This window comes from Perca fluviatilis, chromosome 20, assembly GCF_010015445.1.
Source record: "Perca fluviatilis chromosome 20, GENO_Pfluv_1.0, whole genome shotgun sequence".
In the NCBI taxonomy this organism is placed as follows: domain Eukaryota; kingdom Metazoa; phylum Chordata; class Actinopteri; order Perciformes; family Percidae; genus Perca; species Perca fluviatilis.
In genome coordinates, this window is record NC_053131.1 from 1,435,492 (window position 1) to 1,455,240 (window position 19,749).

Sequence of the window (19,749 nt, forward strand, 5' to 3'; positions counted from 1 at the left end):
CCCTGCTGTTGTAAAATGGTAATAAACAGCTTACCGCACGGTATTTTCAGGCAGTCTCCCATCAAGTACTGACCGGCCCTACCTTGCTTAGCTTCGAGATCAAGCGAAATCGGTGTTCAGGGTGGTATGGCCGTAAGCCATTAGAGTAGGTGAAAACAAGATATTTATAGATGGTAAAATGCAAGTATACTTGTTTATATATTAGGGTATAGCCCTGCTGTTGTAAAGTGGTAAGAATAAGCTTAGCACGAGATATTCAGCATCTCCCGTTGCGCCCTTGCGCTTCCAAGAAAACGAGAGTGTGGTATGCATAGCCTGATAGGTGAAAAAAGTTATTTAAATGGTAAAAGTGTGGTATATATAGGAAGCCCCTGCTGTTGAAGTGTAGAATAAAGCTTACAGCACGGGGTATTCCCAGGCAGTCTCCCATCAAGTACTGACCGGCCCTACGCTGCCGAGACAAAGCGAGTCGGCGTGTTCAGTGTGGTATGGCCGTAAGCCATTAAGTAGGTGAAAACAAGGTATTTATAGATGGTAAAATGCAGTTTACATTGTGGTATATATAAAACGAGCCCCTGCTGTTGTAAAATGGTAATAAACAGCTTACAGCACCGGGTATTCCCAGGCAGTCTCCCATCAAAGTACTGATCCGCCCCTACCTTGCTTAGCTTCGAGATCAAAGCGAGATCAGATTGTGTTCACGGTGGTATGGCCGTAAGCCATTAGAGTAGGTGAACACAAGGTATTTTTTTATGATGGTAAAATGCAAGTTATACTTGTGGTATATAGAAGAGCATAGCCCTGCTGTTGTAAAATGGTGAATAAACAGCTTACAGCACGGGGTATTCCCAGGCAGTCTCCCATCAAAGTACTGACCCGGCCCTACCTTGCTAGCTTCCGAGATCAAGCGAGATCGGGACATGTTCAGGTGTGGTATGGCCGTAAGCCATTAGAGTAGGTAAAACAAGGTTATTTATACAGATGGTAAAATGCAAGTTACTTGTGGTATATAGTAGGAGCAGGCCCGCTGCTTTGTAAAATGGTAATAAACAGCTTACAGCACGGTTATTCCCAGGCAGTCTCCCATCAAGTACTGTTGACCCTACCTTGCTTAGCTTCCGAGATCAAAGCGAGATCGGGCTGTTCTGGTGGTATGGCCGTAAGCCATTAGAGTAGGAATGAACACAAGGTATTTATACATGGTAAAATCCAATTATACTTGTGGTATATAGAAGGAGCATAGCCCCTGCTGTTGTAAAATGGTAATAAACAGCTTACAGCACGGGTTATTCCCAGGCAGTCTCCCATCAAGTACTGACCCCGCCCTTGCTAGCTTCCGAGATCAAGGCGAGGTTCAGCGTGTTCAGGGTGGTATGGCCGTAAAGCCATTAGAGTAAGGTGAAAACAAGATATTTATAGATGGTAAAATGCAATTATACTTGTGGTATATATTAGGAGTATAGCCCTGCTGTTGTAAGGTGTAATAGAGAAACAATACGGAAAGTATTCCCAGGTAGTCTCCCATCAAAGTACTGACGCCCTACCTTGCTTAGCTTCGAGATCAGCGAATGGATGTTAGTGGTATGGCGTAAGCCATTAGATAGGTGAAAACAAGATATTTATAGATGGTAAAATGCAATTATACTGTGTGGTATAAATTAGAGAGCACAGCCCCTGCTGTTGTAAAATGTGTAATAAAGAGCTTACAGCACGGGTATTCCCAGGCAGTCTCCCATCAAGTACTGACCCGGCCCTACCTTGCTTCGAGATCAAGTGGGCGAGGGGGTGTTTACGCGATTGGTATGGCCGTAAGCCATTAGAGTAGGTGAACACAAGGTATTTATACATGGTAAAATGCAAGTATACTTGTGGTATATAGAAGGAGCATAGCCCCTGCTGTTGTAAAATGGTAATAAACAGCTTACAGCACGGGTATTCCCAGGCAGTCTCCCATCAAGTACTGACCCGCCCCTACCTTGCTTAGCTTCGAGGATCAAAGCGAGATTGGGCGTGTTCAGTGGGTAGTGTCCCGTAAGCCATTAGAGTAGGTGAAAACAAGATATTTATAGATGGTAAAATGCAAAGTATACTTGTGGTATATATTAGGAGCACAGCCCCTGCTGTTGTAAAGTTTAAAGTAATAAAAGCTTACAGCACGGTATTCCCAGGCAGTCTCCCATCAAAGTACTGACCCGCCCTACCTTGCTTAGCTTCCGAGATCAAAGCGAGATCGGGCGTGTTCAGGAGTGGTATGGCCGTAAGCCATTAAGAGTAGGTGAACACAAGGTATTTATACATGGTAAAATGCAAGTATACTTGTGGTATATAGAAGGAGCATAGCCCCTGCTGTTGTAAAATGGTAATAAACAGCTTACAGCACCGGGTATTCCCAGGCAGTCTCCCATCAAGTACTGACCCGCCCTCCTTGCTTAGCTTCGAGGATCAAAGCGAGATCGGCGTGTTCAGGGAGTGGTATGGCCGTAAGCCATTAAAGTAGGTGAAAACAAGGTATTTATAGATGGTAAAATGCAATTATACTTGTGGTATATACAAGGAAGCATAGCCCTGCTGTTGTAAAATGGTAATAAACAGCTTACAGCACCGGGTATTCCCAGGCAGTCTCCCATCAAGTACTGACCCGGCCCTACCTTGCGGCTTCGAGATCAAAGCGAGATCGGGCGTGTTCCGGGTGTGTATGGCCGTAAGCCATTAGAGTAGGTGAAAACAAGGTATTTATACATGGTAAAATGCAAGTATACTTGTGGTATAAATTAGAGCAGAGCCCCTGCTGTTGTAAAGTGTAGTAATAAAGCTTATTACAGCACGGGTATTCCCAGAGCAGTCTCCCATCAAGTACTGACCCGGCCCTACCTTGCTTAGCTTCCGAGATCAAAGCGAGATGCGGCGTGTTCAGCGGTGGTATGGCCGTAAGCCATTAGAGTAGGTGAAAACAAGGTATTTATAGATGGTAAAATGCAATTATACTTGTGGTATAAATTAGGAGCACAGACCCCTGCTGTTGTAAAGTGTAGAATAAACAGCTTACAGCACGGGTATTCCCAGGCAGTCTCCCATCAAGTACTGACCCGCCCCTACCTTGCTTAGCTTCGAGATCAGCGAGATAGGTAGTTAGCGGTGGTATGGCGGTTAAGCCATTAGAGTAGGTGAACACAAGGTATTTATACATGGTAAAATGAAGTATACTTGTGGTATATAGGAGCATAGCCCCTGCTGTTGTAAAATGGTAATAAAAAGCTTACAGCACGGATTATTCCAGGCAGTCTCCCATCAAGTACTGACCTACCTTGCTTAGCTTCGAGATCAAAGCGAGATTGGCGTGTTCAGGGTTGGTATGGCCGTAAGCCATTAGTAGAGTGAAAACAAGATATTTATAGATGGTAAAATGCAATTATACTTGTGGTATAAATTAGAGCACAGCCCCTGCTGTTGTAAAGTGTAGAATAAAAACTTACAGCACCAGGTATTCCCAGGCAATCTCCCATCAAAGTACTGACCCGCCCTACCTGCTAGCTTCGAGATCAAAGCGAGATCGAGTGGTTCGCGGTGGTATGGCGTAAAGCCATTAGAGTAAGGTGAACACAAGGTATTTATACATGGTAAAATGCAAGTATACTTGTGGTATATAGAAGAACTAGCCCCTGCTGTTGTAAAATGGTAATAAACAGCTACAACGGGTATTCCCAGGCAGTCTCCCATCAAAAGTACTGACCGGCCCTACCTTGCTTAGCTTCCGAGATCAAAGCGAGATGGGGGCGTTTAGGGTGGTATGGCCGTAAGCCATTAGAGCGGAGTGAAAACAAGATATTTATAGATGGTAAAATGCAAGTATACTTGTGGTATAAATTAGAGGCCCTGCGTTGAAGGTAGAATAAAAAGCTTACACACGAGGTATTCCCAAGGCAGTCTCCCACAATACTGCACGCTTCGAGAAAACAGATGAGTGTTCAGTGGTATGGCTTAAGCCATTAGAGTAGGTGAACACAAGGTATTTATACATGGTAAAATCATATACTTGTGGTATATAGAAGGAGCATAGCCCCGCTGTTGTAAAATGGTAATAAAAGCTACAGCACGGGTATTCCAGGCAGTCTCCCATCAAGTACTGACCCGCCCTACCTGCTTCGAGATCAAGTGAGATAGTGTTCAGTGGTATGGTTAATGAAGCCTTGAAGAGGTGAAAACAAGATATTTATAGATGGTAAAATGCAATTATACTTGTGGTATATATAAAGAAGCATAGCCCCTGCTGTTGTAAAATGGTAATAAACAACTTACAGCACGGGTATTCCCAGGCAGTCTCCCATCCAAGTACTGACCCGGCCCTACCTTGCTTAGCTTCCGAGATCAAAGCGAGATCGAGCGTGTTCAGCGGTGGTATGGCCGTAAGCCATTAGAGTAAGGTGAACACAAGGTATTTATACATGGTAAAATGCAAGTATACTTGTGGTATATAGAAGGAGCATAGCCCCTGCTGTTGTAAAATGGTAATAAAAAGCTTACAGCACCGGGTATTCCCAGGCAGTCTCCCATCAAGTACTGGCCCGGCCCTACCTTGCTTAGCTTCGAGGATCAAAGCGAGATGGTAGTGTTCAGTGGTGGTATGGCCGTAAGCCATTAAGAGTAGGTGAAAACAAGGTATTTATACATGGTAAAAATGCAGTATACTTGTGGTATATATAGAAGGAGCATAGCCCCTGCTGTTGTAAAATGGTAATAAACAGCTTACAGACAGGTATTCCCAGGCAGTCTCCCATCCAAGTACTGACCCGGCCCTACCTTGCTTAGCTTCGAGATCAAAGCGAGAATCGAGCGTGTTCAGGGTGGTATGGCCGTAAGCCATTAGAGAGGTGAAAACAAGGTATTTATAGATGGTAAAATGCAAGTATACTTGTGGTATAAATTAGAAGCAGCAGCCCCTGCTGTTGTAAGTGTAGTAATAAAAACTTACAGCACCGGTTATTCCAGGCAGTCTCCCATCAAAGTACTGACCCGCCCTACCTTGCTTAGCTTCGGGATAAAACGAGATGGGGTGTTAGTGGTATGGCCGTAAGCCATTAGAGTAGGTGAAAACAAGTATATTTATAGATGGTAAAATGCAATTATACTTGTGGTATATATTAGGGCATAGACCCTGCTGTTGTAAAGTGTAGTAATAAAAGCTTACAGCACCGGGTATTCCCAGGCAGTCTCCCATCCAAGTACTGACGCGCCCTACCTTGCTTAGCTTCCGAGATCAAAGCGAGATCAGACGTGTTCACGTTGGTATGGCCGTAAGCCATTAGAGTAGGTGAACACAAGGTATTTATACATGGTAAAATGCAAGTATACTTGTGGTATATAGGAGCATAGCCCCTGCTGTTGTAAAATGGTAATAAACAGCTTACAGCACCGGGTATTCCCAGGAAGTCTCCCATCCAAGTACTGACCGGCCCTACCTTGCTTAGCTTCCGAGATCAAAGCGAAGTTAGCGGCGTGTTCAGGGTGGTATGGTCGTAAGCCATTAGAGTGGGTGAAAACAAGATATTTATAGATGGTAAAATGCAATTATACTTGTGGTATAAATTAGGAGCACAGACCCTGCTGTTGTAAGTTTAGAATAAAAAGCTTACAGCACCGGGTATTCCCAGGCAGTCTCCCATCAAAGTACTGACCCGCCCTACCTTGCTTAGCTTCCGAGATCAAAACGAGATCGAGCTGTTCACCGATGGTATGGCCGTAAGCCATTAGAGTAGGTGAACACAAGGTATTTATACATGGTAAAATGCAAGTATACTTGTGGTATATAAGAAGGAGCATAGCCCCTGCTGTTGTAAAATGGTAATAAACAGCACTTTAGGGTATTCCCAGGCAGTCTCCCATCAAGTACTGACCGGCCCTACCTTGCTTAGCTTCCGAGATCAAAGCGAGATCGAGTTGTTCAGTGTGGTATGGCCGTAAAGCCATTAGAGTAGGTGAAAACAAGATATTTATAGATGGTAAATTGCAATTATACTTGTGGTATAAATTAGAGAGTTTCCGTAAAGTAGAATAAAAGCTACAGCACCGGTATTCCCAGGCAGTCTCCCACAAGTACTGACGCCCTACCTGCTTGCTCGAGAAAAGGAGATGGGTTTCAGGGTTGGTATGGCGTAAGCCATTAGAGTAGGTGAACACAAGGTATTTATACATGGTAAAATGCAAGTATACTTGTGGTATATAGAAGGAGCATAGCCCCTGCTGTTGTAAAATGGTAATAAACAGCTTACAGCACCGGGTATTCCCAGGCAGTCTCCCATCCAAGTACTGACCCGGCCCTACCTTGCTTAGCTTCCGAGATCAAAACGAGATCGGGGTATTCGAGTTGGTATGGCCGTAAGCCATTAAAGAGGTGAAAACAAGATATTTATACATGGTAAAATGCAATTATACTTGTGGTATATAGAAGGAGCATAGCCCCTGCTGTTGTAAAATGGTAATAAACAGCTTACAGCCCGGATTTTTCCCAGGCAGTCTCCCATCCAAAGTACTGACCCGGCCCTACCTTGCTTAGCTTCGAGATCAAAGCGAGATGGGTGTTCATGATGGTATGGCCGTAAGCCATTAGAGTAGGTGAAAACAAGGTATTTATACATGGTAAAATGCAAGTATACTTGTGGTATATAGAAGGAGCATAGCCCCTGCTGTTGCAAAATGGTAATAAAAAGCTTACAGCACGGGGGTATTCCCAGGCAGTCTCCCATCAAGTACTGACCCGGCCCTACCTTGCTTAGCTTCGAGATCAAAGCGAGTTAGGCGTGTTCAGGTGAGTATGGTCGTAAGCCATTAGAAGTAGGTGAAAACAAGATATTTATACATGGTAAAATGCAATTATACTTGTGGTATATAGTAGGAGCATAGCCCCTGCTGTTGTAAAGTGTAGTAATAAACAGCTTACAGCACCGGGTATTCCCAGGCAGTCTCCCATCAAAGTACTAGGCCCACCCTACCTTGCTTAGCTTCCGAGATCAAAGCGAGGTCAGGCGTGTTCAATGGTGGTATGGCCGTAAGCCATTAGAGTAGGTGAACACAAGGTATTTATACATGGTAAAATGCAAGTATACTTGTGGTATATAGAAGGAGCATAGCCCCTGCTGTTGTAAAATGGTAATAAACAGCACCAGGTATTCCCAGGCAGTCTCCCATCCAAGTACTGACCCGCCCTACCTTGCTTAGCTTCCGAGATCAAAGCGAGTCGGGAACGTGTTCAGGTGGTATGGCCGTAAGCCATTAAGAGCAGGTGAAAACAAGATATTTATAGATGGTAAAATGCAATTATACTTGTGGTATAAATTAAAAAATTGTATAAATTAGGAGCACAGCCCTGCTGTTGTAAAGATGTAGAATAAAAAAGCTTACAGCGAAGTTATTCCCAGGCAGTCTCCCATCAAGTACTGACCGGCCCTACCTGCTTAGCTTCCGAGATCAAACGAGATCAGTCAGTTCACGGTGGTATGGCCTTAAGCCATTAGAGTAGGTGAACACAAGGTATTTATACATGGTAAAATGCAAGTATACTTGTGGTATATAGAAAGGCATAGCCCCTGCTGTTGTAAAATGGTAATAAAAAGCTTACAGCACCGGGTATTCCCAGGCAGTCTCCCATCAAGTACTGACCCGCCCTACCTGCTGCATTCGAGATCAAACGGATCGAAGTGTTCAAGGTGGTATGGCCGTAAGCCATTAGAGTAGGTGAAAACAAGATATTTATAGATGGTAAAATGCAAGTATACTTGTGGTATAAATTAGGAGCACAGCCCCTGCTGTTTTGAAAGTGTAGAATAAAAAGCTTACAGCACCGGGTATTCCCAGGCAGTCTCCCATCCAAGTACTGACCCGCCCTACCTTTGCTTAGCTTCCGAGATCAAACGAGATCCGAGCGTGTTCACGGTGGTATGGCCGTAAGCCGTTAAAGTGAAGTGAAAACAAGGTATGTTTATACATGGTAAAATGCAAGTATACTTGTGGTATAAATTAGAAGCAGACCCTTGCTGTTGTAAAGTGTAGTAATAAAAGCTTACAGCACCGGGTATTCCCAGGCAGTCTCCCATCCAAGTACTGCCCGCCCTACCTTGCTTAGCTTCGAGATCAAAGCGAGATCAGGTGTTCACGGTTGTATGGCCGTAAGCCATTAGGTAGGGTGTGAAAACAAGGTATTTATACATGGTAAAATGCAAGTATACTTGTGGTATAAGTAAGGAGCATAGCCCCTGCTGTTGTAAAATGGTAATAAACAGCTTACAGCACCGGGTTTTTCCAGGCAGTCTCCCATCAAGTACTGACCGGCCCTACCTTGCTTAGCTTCGAGATCAAAGAGATCAGGGCATGTTCCACGGTGGTATGGCCGTAAGCCATTAGAGTAGGTGAACACAAGGTATTTATACATGGTAAAATGCAAGTATACTTGTGGTATATAGAAGGAGCATAGCCCCTGCTGTTGTAAAATGGTAATAAACAGCTTACAGCACGGGTATTCCCAGGCAGTCTCCCATCCAATACTAACCAGCCCTACCTTGCTTAGCTTCCGAGGATCAAAGCGAGATAGGCAGTTCACGGTGGTATGGCCGTAAGCCATTAGAGTAGGTGAAAACAAGATATTTATAGATGGTAAAATGCAATTATACTTGTGGTATAAATTAGGAGCACAGACCCTGCTGTTGTAAAGTGTAGAATAAAAGCTTACAGCACCGGGTATTCCCAGGCAGTCTCCACATCCAAGTACTGACCCGGCCCTACCTTGCTTAGCTTCCGAGATCAAAGCGAGATGCGATGTTCACAGTGGTATGGCCGTAAGCCATTAAAGTAGGTGAACACAAGGTATTTATACATGGTAAAATGCAAGTATACTTGTGGTATATAGAAGTAGCATAGCCCCTGCTGTTGTAAAATGGTAATAAACGCTTACAGCACCGGTTATTCCCAGGCAGTCTCCCATCAAGTACTGACCCGCCCCTACCTTGCTTAGCTTCCGAGATCAAAGCGAGATGCGAGTATTCAGGTTGGTATGGCCGTAAGCCATTAAAGAAGGTGAAAACAAGATATTTATAGATGGTAAAATGCAATTATACTTGTGGTATAAAACAAGAACATAGCCCCTGCTGTTGTAAAATGGTAATAAACAGCTTACAGCCCCGGGTATTCCCAGGCAGTCTCCCATCAAGTACTGACCGGCCCTTTGCTTTAGCTTCCGAGATCAAAACGAGATCGGGCTGTTCAGGAGTGGTATGGCCGTAAGCCATTAAGAGTAGGTGAACACAAGGTATTTTTACGTTGTAAAATGCAAGTATACTTGTGGTATATAGAAGGAGCATAGCCCCTGCTGTTGTAAAATGGTAATAAACAGCTTACAGCACGGGTATTCCCAGGCAGTCTCCCATCAAAGTAATGACACAGCCCTACCTTGCTTAGCTTCGAGATCAAAGCGAGATCGGGCGTGTTCAGGGTGGTATGGCCGTAATTAGAGTAGGTGAAAACAAGTATATTTATAGATGGTAAAATGCAATTATACTTGTGGTATAAATTAGGAGCACAGACCCTGCTGTTGTAAAGTGTAGAATAAAAAGCTTACAGCACCGGGTATTCCCTAGGCATCTCCCATCCAAGTACTGACCCGGCCCTACCTTGCTTAGCTTCCGGAGATCAAAGCGGAGATCGGTAGGGTTCACTGTGGTATGGCGTAATAGCTAGAATAGGTGAACACAAGGTATTTATACATGGTAAAATGCAAGTATACTTGTGGTATATAGAAGGAGCATAGCCCCTGCTGTTGTAAAATGGTAATAAACAGCTTACAGCACCGGGTATTCCCAGGCAGTCTCCCATCCAAGTACTGACCCGGCCCTACCTTGCTTAGCTTCCGAGATCAAACGAGATCGGGCGTGTTCACGGTGGTATGGCCGTTAGCCATTAGAGTAGGTGAACACAAGATATTTATAGATGGTAAAATGCAAATATACTTGTGGTATAAATTAGGAGCAAGCACAGCCCTGCTGTTGTAAAGTGTAGAATAAAAGCTTACAGCACCGGTGTATTCCCGGCAGTCTCCCATCCAAGTACTGACCCGCCCCTACCTTGCTTAACTTCGAAGGATCAAAGCGGAGATCGGGCATGTTCAGTGGTGGTATGGTCGTAAGCCATTAGAGTAGGTGAACACAAGGTATTTATACATGGTAAAATGCAAGTATACTTGTGGTAGTATAGAAGGAGCATAGCCCCTGCTGTTGTACAAATGGTAATAAAAGCTTACAGCACCGGGTATTCCCAGGCAGTCTCCCATCCAGATACTGACCCGGCCCTACCTTGCTTAGCTTCGAGGATCAAACGACTGGCTGTTCAGCGTGGTATGGCCGTAAGCCATTAGAGTAGGTGAAAACAAGATATTTATAGATGGTAAAATGCAATTATACTTGTGGTATAAATTAGAGCACAGAGCCCTGCTGTTGTAAAGTGTAGTAATAAAAGCTTACAGCACCGGGTATTCCCAGGCAGTCTCCCATCCAAGTACTGACCCGGCCCTACCTTGCTTAACTTCGGAGATCAAACGAGATCGGGCATGTTCACGGTGGTATGAGCGGTAGCCATTAGAGTAGGTGAACACAAGGTATTTATACATGGTAAAATGCAAGTATACTTGTGGTATATAGAAGGAGCATAGCCCCTGCTGTTGCAAAATGGTAATAAAAAGCTTACAGCACCGGGTATTCCCAGGCAGTCTCCCATCCGAGTATTGACCCAGCCCTACTTTGCTTAGCTTCGAGATCAAAGCGAGATCGGGCATGTTCAGGGTGGTATGGCCGTAAGCCGTTAGAGCATGTGAAAACAAGTTATTTATAGATGGTAAAATGCAATTACACTTGTGGTATAAACAAGAAGCATAGCCCTGCTGTTGTAAAATGGTAATAAACAGCTTACAGCACCGGTATTCCCAGGCAGTCTCCCATCAAGTGTACTGACCCGGCCCTTACCTTGCTTAGCTTCCGAAGATCAAACGAGATCGGGTGTAGTTCACGGTGGTATGGCCGTAAGCCGTTAGAGTAGGTGAACAACAAGGTATTTATACATGGTAAAATGCAAGTATACTTGTGGTATATAGAAGGAGCATAGCCCCTGCTGTTGTAAAATGGTAATAAAAAGCTTACAGCACCGGGTATTCCCAGGCAGTCTCCCATCAAGAAGTTACTCAACCGCCCTACCTTGCTTAGCTTCGAGATCAAACGAGATCGGCGCGCAGTTCAGGGTGGTATGGCCGTAAGCCATTAGAGTAGGTGAACACAAGGTATTTATACATGGTAAAATGCAAGTATACTTGTGGTATATAGAAGGAGCATAGCCCCTGCTGTTGTAAAAGGGTAATAAACAGCTTACAGCACCGGGTATTCCCAGGCAGTCTCCCATCCAAGTACTGACACAGCCCTACCTTGCTTAGCTTCCGAGATCAAACGAGATCGGGCGTGTTCAGGGTGGTATGGCCGTAAGCCATTAGAGAAGGTGAAAACAAGATATTTATAGATGGTAAAATGCAATTATACTTGTGGTATAAATTAGGAGCACAGACCCTGCTGTTGAAAGTGTAGAATAAAAAGCTTACAGCACCGGGTATTCCCAGGTAGTCTCCCATCCAAGTACTGAACCTGCCCTACTTTGCTTAGCTTCCGAGATCAAACGAGATCGGGCATGTTCACCGTGGTATGGCCGTAAGCCATTAGAGTAGGTGAAAACAAGATATTTATAGATGGTAAAATGCAATGACACTTGTGGTATAAATTAGGAGCACAGACCCTGCTGTTGAAAGTGTAGACTAAAAAGATTACAGCACCGGGTATTCCCAGGTAGTCTCCCATCCAAGTACTGACCCGGCCCTACCTTGCTTAGCTTCCGAGATCAAACATGTTCACGGTGGTATGGCCGTAAGCCATTAGAGTAGGTGAACACAAGGTATTTATACATGGTAAAATGCAAGTATACTTGTGGTATATAGAAGGAGCATAGCCCCTGCTGTTGTAAAATGGTAATAAACAGCTTACAGCACCGGGTATTCCCAGGCAGTCTCCCATCCAAGTACTGACCCGGCCCTACCTTGCTTAGCTTCCGAGATCAAACGAGATCGGGCGTGTTCACGGTGGTATGGCCGTAAGCCATTAGAGCAGGTGAAAACAAGATATTTATAGATGGTAAAATGCAATGACACTTGTGGTATAAATTTGGAGCACAGACCCTGCTGTTGAAAGTGTAGAATAAAAAGCTTACAGCACCGGGTATTCCCAGGCAGTCTCCCATCCAGTATACTGACCCGGCCCTACCTTGCTTAGCTTCCGAGATCAAACGAGATCGTATTCGAAACGAGGGTGGTGGTATGGCCGTAAGCCATTAGAGTAGGTGAACACAAGGTATTTATACATGGTAAAATGCAAGTATACTTGTGGTATATAGAAGGAGCATAGCCCCTGCTGTTGTAAAATGGTAATAAAAGCTTACAGCACCGGGTATTCCCAGGCAGTCTCCCATCCAAGTACTGACCCGGCCCTACCTTGCTTAGCTTCCGAGATCAAACGAGATTGGGCGTATTCAGGGTGGTATGGCAGTAAGCCATTAAAGAAGGTGAAAACAAGATATTTATAGATGGTAAAATGCAATTACACTTGTGGTATAAACAAGAAGCAGAGCCCCTGCTGTTGTAAAATGGTCATAAACAGCTTACAGCCCCGGGTATTCCCAGGCAGTCTCCCATCCAAGTACTGACCCGGCCCTACCTTGCTTAGCTTCCGAGATCAAACGAGATCGGGCGAGTTCACGGTGGTATGGCCTTAAGCCTTTAGAGTAGGTGAACACAAGGTATTTATACATGGTAAAATGCAAGTATACTTGTGGTATATAGAAGGAGCATAGCCCCTGCTGTTGTAAAATGGTAATAAACAGCTTACAGCACCGGGTATTCCCAGGCAGTCTCCCATCCAAGTACTGACCCAGCCCTACCTTGCTTAGCTTCCGAGATCAAACGAGATCGGGCGTGTTCAGTGTGGTATGGCCGTAAGCCATTAGAGTAGGTGAACACAAGGTATTTATACATGGTAAAATGCAAAGTATACTTGTGGTATATAAAGGAGCATAGCCCCTGCTGTTGTAAAATGGTGTAATAAACAGCTTACAGCACCGGGTATTCCCAGGTAGTCTCCCATCCAAGTACGACCGGCCCTACTTTGCTTAGCTTCCGAGATCAAAGCGAGATCGGGCATGTTCAGATGTGGTATGGCCGTAAGCCATTAGAGTCGGTTGAACACAAGGTATTTATACATGGTTAAATGCAAGTATACTTGTTGGTATATAGAAGGAGCATAGCCCCTGCTGTTGTAAAATGGTAATAAACAGCTTACAGCACCGGGTATTCCCAGGCAGTCTCCCATCCAAGTACTACCCCAGCCCTACCTTGCTTAGCTTCCGAGATCAAAGCGAGATCGGGACGTGTTCCGGTGTGGTATGGCCGTAAGCCATTAAGAGTAGGTGAAAACAAGATATTTATAGATGGTAAAATGCAATTATACTTGTGGTATAAATTAGGAGCACAGACCCTGCTGTTGTAAAGTGTAGAATAAAAGCTTACAGCACCGGGTATTCCCAGGTAGTCTCCCATCCAAAGTACTGACCAGGCCCTACCTTGCTTAGCTTCCGAGATCAAAACGAGATCGGGCGTGTTCACGGTGGTATGGCCGTAAGCCATTAAAGGTAGGTGAACACAAGGTATTTATACATGGTAAAATGCAAGTATACTTGTGGTATATAGAAGGAGCATAGCCCCCTGCTGTTGTAAAATGGGAATAAAAAGCTTACAGCACCGGGTATTCCCAGGCAGTCTCCCATCGAAATACTGACCCGGCCCTACCTTGCTTAGCTTCCGAGATCAAACGAGATCGGGCGTATTCAGGTTGGTATGGCCGTAAGCCATTAAAGAAGGTGAAAACAAGATATTTATAGATGGTAAAATGCAATTACACTTGTGGTATAAACAAGAAGCAGAGCCCCTGCTGTTGTAAAATGGTAATAAACAGCTTACAGCACCGGGTATTCCCAGGCAGTCTCCCATCCAAGTACTGACACGGCCCTACCTTGCTTAGCTTCCGAGATCAAACGAGATCGGGCGTGTTCACGGTGGTATGGCCGTAAGCCATTAGAGCAGGTGAAAACAAGCTATTTATAGATGGTAAAATGCAATGACACTTGTGGTATAAATTAGGAGCAGAGACCCTGCTGTTGAAAGTGTAGAATAAAAAGCTTACAGCACCGGGTAATCCCTAGGCAGTCTCCCATCCAAGTACTGGCCTGGGTCTACCTTGCTTAGCTTCCGAGATCAAACGAGATCGGGCGTGTTCACGGTGGTATGGCCGTAAGCCATTAGAATAGGTGAACACAAGGTATTTATACATGGTAAAATGCAAGTATACTTGTGGTATATAGAAGGAGCATAGCCCCTGCTGTTGTAAAATGGTAATAAACAGCTTACAGCACCGGGTATTCCCAGGCAGTCTCCCATCCAAGTACTGACCCGGCCCTACCTTGCTTAGCTTCCGAGATCAAACGAGATCGGGCGTGTTCACGGTGGTATGGCCGTAAGCCATTAGAGCAGGTGAAAACAAGATATTTATAGATGGTAAAATGCAAAGACACTTGTGGTATAAATTAGAAGCCCTGACGCTGGTTGTAAAGTGTAGAAATAAAAGCTTACAGCACCGGGTATTCCCAGGCAGTCTCCCATCCAAGTACTGACCCGGCCCTACCTTGCTTAACTTCCGAGATCAAACGAGATCGGGCATGTTCACGGTGGTATGGTCGTAAGCCATTAGAGTAGGTGAACACAAGGTATTTATACATGGTAAAATGCAAGTATACTTGTGGTATATAGAAGGAGCATAGCCCCTGCTGTTGTAAAATGGTAATAAACAGCTTACAGCACCAGGTATTCCCAGGCAGTCTCCCATCCAAGTACTGACCCGGCCCTACCTTGCTTAGCTTCCGAGATCAATCGAGATCGGGCGTGTTCACGGATTGGTATGGCCGTAGGCCATTAGAGCAGGTGAAAACAAGATATTTATAGATGGTAAAATGCAAAGATACTTGTGGTATAAATTAGGAGCACAGACCCTGCTGTTGTAAAGTGGGAATAAAAAGCTTACAGCACCGGGTATTCCCAGGCAGTCTCCCATCAAAGTACTGACCCGGCCCTACCTTGCTTAACTTCGAGATCAAAGCGAGGTCGGGCATGTTCCGCGGTTAATGATCGTGTTAAGCCATTAGAGTAGGTGAACACAAGGTATTTATACATGGTAAAATGCAAGTATACTTGTGGTATATAGAAGGAGCATAGCCCCTGCTGTTGTAAAATGGTAATAAAAGCTTACAGCACCGGGTATTCCCAGGCAGTCTCCCATCAAAGTATTAAGCCCTACCTTGCTTAGCTTCCGAGATCAGATGAGATCGGGCATGTTCAGTGAGTATGACAGCGTAAGCCATTTAAACAAGGTGTAAAACAAGTTATTTATAGATGGTAAAATGCAATTACACTTGTGGTATAAAGAAGCAGAGCCCCTGCTGTTGTAAAATGGTAATAAACAGCTTACAGCACCGGGTATTCCCAGGCAGTCTCCCATCCAAGTACTGACATGGCCCTACCTTGCTTAGCTTCCGAGATCAAACGAGATCGGGCGAGTTCACGGTGGTATGGCCTTAAGCCTTTAGAGTAGGTGAAAACAAGGTATTTATACATGGTAAAATGCAAGTATACTTGTGGTATATAGAAGGAGCATAGCCCCTGCTGTTGTAAAATGGTAATAAACAGCACCGGGTATTCCCAGGCAGTCTCCCATCCAAGTACTTACTCAGCCCTACCTTGCTTAGCTTCCGAGATCAAACGAGATCGGGCGTGTTCAGGGTGGTATGGCCGTAAGCCATTAGAGTAGGTGAACACAAGGTATTTATACATGGTAAAATGCAAGTATACTTGTGGTATATAGAAGGAGCATAGCCCCTGCTGTTGTAAAAGGGTAATAAACAGCTTACAGCACCGGGTATTCCCAGGCAGTCTCCCATCCAAGTACTGACACAGCCCTACCTTGCTTAGCTTCCGAGATCAAACGAGATCGGGCGTGTTCAGGGTGGTATGGCCGTAAGCCATTAGAGAAGGTGAAAACAAGATATTTATAGATGGTAAAATGCAATGACACTTGTGGTATAAATTAGGAGCACAGACCCTGCTGTTGAAAGTGTAGAATAAAAAGCTTACAGCACCGGGTATTCCCAGGTAGTCTCCCATCCAAGTACTGACCCGGCCCTACTTTGCTTAGCTTCCGAGATCAAACGAGATCGGGCATGTTCACCGTGGTATGGCCGTAAGCCATTAGAGTAGGTGAAAACAAGATATTTATAGATGGTAAAATGCAATGACACTTGTGGTATAAATTAGGAGCACAGACCCTGCTGTTGAAAGTGTAGAATAAAAAGATTACAGCACCGGGTATTCCCAGGTAGTCTCCCATCCAAGTACTGACCCGGCCCTACCTTGCTTAGCTTCCGAGATCAAACATGTTCACGGTGGTATGGCCGTAAGCCATTAGAGTAGGTGAACACAAGGTATTTATACATGGTAAAATGCAAGTATACTTGTGGTATATAGAAGCAGCAGCCCCTGCTGTTGTAAAATGGTAATAAACGGCTTACAGCACCGGGTATTATCCCAGGCAGTCTCCCATCCAAGTACTGACCCCGCCCTACCTTGCTTAGCTTCGGGGATCAAAGCGAGATGCGGGCGTGTTCAGGATTGGTATGGCCGTAAGCCATTAGAGCAGGTGAAAACAAGATATTTATAGATGGTAAAATGCAAAGACACTTGTGGTATAAATTTGAGAGCACAGACCCTGCTGTTGAAAGTGTAGAATAAAAGCTTATACAGCACCGGGTATTCCCAGGCAGTCTCCCATCCAAGTACTGACCCGGCCCTACCTTGCTAGCTTCCGAGATCAAACGGGATGCGGCTGTTCAGGTGGTATGGCCGTAAGCCATTAGAGTAGGTGAACACAAGGTATTTATACATGGTAAAATGCAAGTATACTTGTGGTATATAGAAGGAGCATAGCCCCTGCTGTTGTAAAATGGTAATAAAAGCTTACAGCACCGGGTATTCCCAGGCAGTCTCCCATCCAAGTACTGACCCGCCTCTACCGTATAGCTTCCGAGATCAAAACGAAGTTGGCGTATTCAGGGTGGTATGGCCGTAAGCCATTAAAGAAGGTGAAAACAAGATATTTATAGATGGTAAAATGCAATTACACTTGTGGTATAAACAAGAAGCAGAGCCCCTGCTGTTGTAAAATGGTAATAAACAGCTTACAGCACCGGGTATTCCCAGGCAGTCTCCCATCCAAGTACTGATCCGGCCCTACCTTGCTTAGCTTCCGAGATCAAACGAGATCGGGCGTGTTCACGGTGGTATGGCCGTAAGCCATTAGAGTAGGTGAACACAAGGTATTTATACATGGTAAAATGCAAGTATACTTGTGGTATATAGAAGGAGCATAGCCCCTGCTGTTGTAAAATGGTAATAAACAGCTTACAGCACCGGGTATTCCCAGGCAGTCTCCCATCCAAGTACTGACCCAGCCCTACCTTGCTTAGCTTCCGAGATCAAACGAGATCGGGCGTGTTCAGTGTGGTATGGCCGTAAGCCATTAGAGTAGGTGAACACAAGGTATTTATACATGGTAAAATGCAAGTATACTTGTGGTATATAGAAGGAGCATAGCCCCTGCTGTTGTAAAAGGGTAATAAACAGCTTACAGCACCGGGTATTCCCAGGTAGTCTCCCATCCAAGTACTGACCCGGCCCTACTTTGCTTAGCTTCCGAGATCAAACGAGATCGGGCATGTTCACGGTGGTATGGCCGTAAGCCATTAGAGTCGGTGAACACAAGGTATTTATACATGGTAAAATGCAAGTATACTTGTGGTATATAGAAGGAGCATAGCCCCTGCTGTTGTAAAATGGTAATAAACAGCTTACAGCACCGGGTATTCCCAGGCAGTCTCCCATCCAAGTACTAACCCAGCCCTACCTTGCTTAGCTTCCGAGATCAAACGAGATCGGGCACGTTCACGGTGGTATGGCCGTAAGCCATTAGAGTAGGTGAAAACAAGATATTTATAGATGGTAAAATGCAATGACACTTGTGGCATAAATTAGGAGCACAGACCCTGCTGTTGAAAGTGTAGAATAAAAAGCTTACAGCACCGGGTATTCCCAGGTAGTCTCCCATCCAAGTACTTACCAGGCCCTACCTTGCTTAGCTTCCGAGATCAAACGAGATCGGGCGTGTTCACGGTGGTATGGCCTTAAGCCTTTAGAGTAGGTGAACACAAGGTATTTATACATGGTAAAATGCAAGTATACTTGTGGTATATAGAAGGAGCATAGCCCTTGCTGTTGTACAATGGGAATAAAAAGCTTACAGCACCGGGTATTCCCAGGCAGTCTCCCATCGAAATACTGACCCGGCCCTACCTTGCTTAGCTTCCGAGATCAAACGAGATCGGGCGTATTCAGGTTGGTATGGCCGTAAGCCATTAAAGAAGGTGAAAACAAGATATTTATAGATGGTAAAATGCAATTACACTTGTGGTATAAACAAGAAGCAGAGCCCCTGTTGTTGTAAAATGGTCATAAACAGCTTACAGCACCGGGTATTCCCAGGCAGTCTCCCATCCAAGTACTGACACGCCCTAGCTTCCGAGATCAAACGAGATCGGGCATGTTCACGGTGGTATGGCCGTAAGCCATTAGAGCAGGTGAAAACAGGCTATTTATAGATGGTAAAATGCAATGACACTTGTGGTATAAATTAGGAGCAGAGACCCTGCTGTTGAAAGTGTAGAATAAAAGCTTACAGCACGGGTATTCCCTAGGCAGTTTCCCATCCAAGTACTGGCCCGGGCCTACCTTGCTTAGCTTCCGAGATCAAGAGATCGGGTGTTGGTGATCGTGGTATGGCCGTAAGCCATTAGAATAGGTGAACACAAGGTATTTATACATGGTAAAATGCAAGTATACTTGTGGTATATAGAAGGAGCATAGCCCCTGCTGTTGTAAAATGGTAATAAACAGCTTACAGCCCAGGTATTCCCAGGCAGTCTCCCATCCAAGTACTGACCCGGCCCTACCTTGCTTAGCTTCCGAGATCAAACGAGATCGGGCTTATTCAGGGTGGTATGGCCGTAAGCCATTAAAGAAGGTGAAAACAAGATATTTATAGATGGTAAAATGCAAAGACACTTGTGGTATAAATTAGGAGCACAGACCCTGCTGTTGAAAGTGTAGAATAAAAGCTTACAGCACCGGGTATTCCCAGGCAGTCTCCCATCCAAGTACTGACCCGGCCCTACCTTGCTTAGCTTCCGAGATCAAAACGAGATCGGGCATGTTCGCGTGGTATGGTCGTAAGCCATTAGAGTAGGTGAACACAAGGTATTTATACATGGTAAAATGCAAGTATACTTGTGGTATATAGAAGGACCATAGCTCCTGTTGTTGTCGAGAATGTAATAAAAGCGCTTACAGCACCAGGTATTCCCAGGCAGTCTCCCATCCAAGTACTGACCCTGCCCTACCTTGCTTAGCTTCCGAGATCAAACGAGATCGGGCTTGCTCACGGTGGTATGGCCGTAGGCCATTAGAGC

The 19,749-nt window shown here is 44.9% G+C and overlaps 18 non-coding genes and 25 pseudogenes across 18 annotated transcripts; all 43 read right to left on the reverse strand.

The window, feature by feature from the left end:
- Positions 1–600: 600 nt before the first annotated feature.
- LOC120549912 lies at positions 601–720 on the reverse strand (annotated as a pseudogene).
- A 1,425-nt stretch (positions 721–2,145) lies between these two features.
- LOC120550441 lies at positions 2,146–2,263 on the reverse strand (annotated as a pseudogene).
- Positions 2,264–4,289: 2,026 nt separating this feature from the next.
- LOC120550470 lies at positions 4,290–4,409 on the reverse strand (annotated as a pseudogene).
- Positions 4,410–5,178: 769 nt separating this feature from the next.
- Positions 5,179–5,297, reverse strand: LOC120550490 (annotated as a pseudogene).
- Positions 5,298–5,398: 101 nt separating this feature from the next.
- Positions 5,399–5,519, reverse strand: LOC120549961 (annotated as a pseudogene).
- Positions 5,520–5,623: 104 nt separating this feature from the next.
- On the reverse strand, positions 5,624–5,742 carry LOC120550508 (annotated as a pseudogene).
- Positions 5,743–6,259: 517 nt separating this feature from the next.
- On the reverse strand, positions 6,260–6,378 carry LOC120550261 (annotated as a pseudogene).
- Positions 6,379–6,927: 549 nt separating this feature from the next.
- Positions 6,928–7,048, reverse strand: LOC120550503 (annotated as a pseudogene).
- Positions 7,049–7,823: 775 nt separating this feature from the next.
- On the reverse strand, positions 7,824–7,943 carry LOC120550466 (annotated as a pseudogene).
- Positions 7,944–9,821: 1,878 nt separating this feature from the next.
- LOC120550055 lies at positions 9,822–9,940 on the reverse strand. The gene has a single exon (XR_005637542.1). It is a non-coding gene; the product is annotated as a 5S ribosomal RNA (ribosomal RNA).
- Positions 9,941–10,495: 555 nt separating this feature from the next.
- Positions 10,496–10,614, reverse strand: LOC120550373 (annotated as a pseudogene).
- Positions 10,615–10,718: 104 nt separating this feature from the next.
- LOC120550530 lies at positions 10,719–10,837 on the reverse strand (annotated as a pseudogene).
- Positions 10,838–10,940: 103 nt separating this feature from the next.
- Positions 10,941–11,062, reverse strand: LOC120549942 (annotated as a pseudogene).
- A 331-nt stretch (positions 11,063–11,393) lies between these two features.
- Positions 11,394–11,512, reverse strand: LOC120550198. The gene has a single exon (XR_005637671.1). It is a non-coding gene; the product is annotated as a 5S ribosomal RNA (ribosomal RNA).
- Positions 11,513–11,616: 104 nt separating this feature from the next.
- On the reverse strand, positions 11,617–11,735 carry LOC120550279 (annotated as a pseudogene).
- Positions 11,736–11,839: 104 nt separating this feature from the next.
- Positions 11,840–11,948, reverse strand: LOC120550518 (annotated as a pseudogene).
- A 104-nt stretch (positions 11,949–12,052) lies between these two features.
- Positions 12,053–12,171, reverse strand: LOC120549948. The gene has a single exon (XR_005637457.1). It is a non-coding gene; the product is annotated as a 5S ribosomal RNA (ribosomal RNA).
- Positions 12,172–12,503: 332 nt separating this feature from the next.
- On the reverse strand, positions 12,504–12,622 carry LOC120550214. The gene has a single exon (XR_005637686.1). It is a non-coding gene; the product is annotated as a 5S ribosomal RNA (ribosomal RNA).
- A 104-nt stretch (positions 12,623–12,726) lies between these two features.
- LOC120550247 lies at positions 12,727–12,845 on the reverse strand (annotated as a pseudogene).
- A 104-nt stretch (positions 12,846–12,949) lies between these two features.
- On the reverse strand, positions 12,950–13,068 carry LOC120550167. The gene has a single exon (XR_005637642.1). It is a non-coding gene; the product is annotated as a 5S ribosomal RNA (ribosomal RNA).
- A 106-nt stretch (positions 13,069–13,174) lies between these two features.
- On the reverse strand, positions 13,175–13,293 carry LOC120550376 (annotated as a pseudogene).
- A 106-nt stretch (positions 13,294–13,399) lies between these two features.
- LOC120550374 lies at positions 13,400–13,521 on the reverse strand (annotated as a pseudogene).
- Positions 13,522–13,626: 105 nt separating this feature from the next.
- Positions 13,627–13,747, reverse strand: LOC120550202. Its single transcript, XR_005637675.1, has one exon. It is a non-coding gene; the product is annotated as a 5S ribosomal RNA (ribosomal RNA).
- A 106-nt stretch (positions 13,748–13,853) lies between these two features.
- LOC120550211 lies at positions 13,854–13,972 on the reverse strand. Its single transcript, XR_005637683.1, has one exon. It is a non-coding gene; the product is annotated as a 5S ribosomal RNA (ribosomal RNA).
- Positions 13,973–14,076: 104 nt separating this feature from the next.
- Positions 14,077–14,195, reverse strand: LOC120550154. Its single transcript, XR_005637629.1, has one exon. It is a non-coding gene; the product is annotated as a 5S ribosomal RNA (ribosomal RNA).
- A 104-nt stretch (positions 14,196–14,299) lies between these two features.
- Positions 14,300–14,419, reverse strand: LOC120550397 (annotated as a pseudogene).
- Positions 14,420–14,523: 104 nt separating this feature from the next.
- LOC120549960 lies at positions 14,524–14,642 on the reverse strand. The gene has a single exon (XR_005637458.1). It is a non-coding gene; the product is annotated as a 5S ribosomal RNA (ribosomal RNA).
- A 103-nt stretch (positions 14,643–14,745) lies between these two features.
- On the reverse strand, positions 14,746–14,864 carry LOC120550113. The gene has a single exon (XR_005637589.1). It is a non-coding gene; the product is annotated as a 5S ribosomal RNA (ribosomal RNA).
- Positions 14,865–14,968: 104 nt separating this feature from the next.
- Positions 14,969–15,089, reverse strand: LOC120550293 (annotated as a pseudogene).
- A 548-nt stretch (positions 15,090–15,637) lies between these two features.
- LOC120550272 lies at positions 15,638–15,756 on the reverse strand (annotated as a pseudogene).
- Positions 15,757–15,853: 97 nt separating this feature from the next.
- Positions 15,854–15,972, reverse strand: LOC120550338 (annotated as a pseudogene).
- Positions 15,973–16,076: 104 nt separating this feature from the next.
- On the reverse strand, positions 16,077–16,195 carry LOC120550199. The gene has a single exon (XR_005637672.1). It is a non-coding gene; the product is annotated as a 5S ribosomal RNA (ribosomal RNA).
- Positions 16,196–16,299: 104 nt separating this feature from the next.
- Positions 16,300–16,418, reverse strand: LOC120550162. The gene has a single exon (XR_005637637.1). It is a non-coding gene; the product is annotated as a 5S ribosomal RNA (ribosomal RNA).
- A 104-nt stretch (positions 16,419–16,522) lies between these two features.
- Positions 16,523–16,631, reverse strand: LOC120550519 (annotated as a pseudogene).
- Positions 16,632–17,403: 772 nt separating this feature from the next.
- On the reverse strand, positions 17,404–17,522 carry LOC120549990. Its single transcript, XR_005637482.1, has one exon. It is a non-coding gene; the product is annotated as a 5S ribosomal RNA (ribosomal RNA).
- Positions 17,523–17,626: 104 nt separating this feature from the next.
- Positions 17,627–17,745, reverse strand: LOC120550168. Its single transcript, XR_005637643.1, has one exon. It is a non-coding gene; the product is annotated as a 5S ribosomal RNA (ribosomal RNA).
- A 104-nt stretch (positions 17,746–17,849) lies between these two features.
- On the reverse strand, positions 17,850–17,968 carry LOC120550156. Its single transcript, XR_005637631.1, has one exon. It is a non-coding gene; the product is annotated as a 5S ribosomal RNA (ribosomal RNA).
- Positions 17,969–18,072: 104 nt separating this feature from the next.
- On the reverse strand, positions 18,073–18,191 carry LOC120549996. Its single transcript, XR_005637488.1, has one exon. It is a non-coding gene; the product is annotated as a 5S ribosomal RNA (ribosomal RNA).
- Positions 18,192–18,295: 104 nt separating this feature from the next.
- On the reverse strand, positions 18,296–18,414 carry LOC120550121. The gene has a single exon (XR_005637598.1). It is a non-coding gene; the product is annotated as a 5S ribosomal RNA (ribosomal RNA).
- Positions 18,415–18,518: 104 nt separating this feature from the next.
- On the reverse strand, positions 18,519–18,637 carry LOC120550212. Its single transcript, XR_005637684.1, has one exon. It is a non-coding gene; the product is annotated as a 5S ribosomal RNA (ribosomal RNA).
- A 538-nt stretch (positions 18,638–19,175) lies between these two features.
- Positions 19,176–19,293, reverse strand: LOC120550271 (annotated as a pseudogene).
- Positions 19,294–19,396: 103 nt separating this feature from the next.
- Positions 19,397–19,515, reverse strand: LOC120550357 (annotated as a pseudogene).
- A 106-nt stretch (positions 19,516–19,621) lies between these two features.
- Positions 19,622–19,740, reverse strand: LOC120550318 (annotated as a pseudogene).
- Positions 19,741–19,749: the final 9 nt, after the last annotated feature.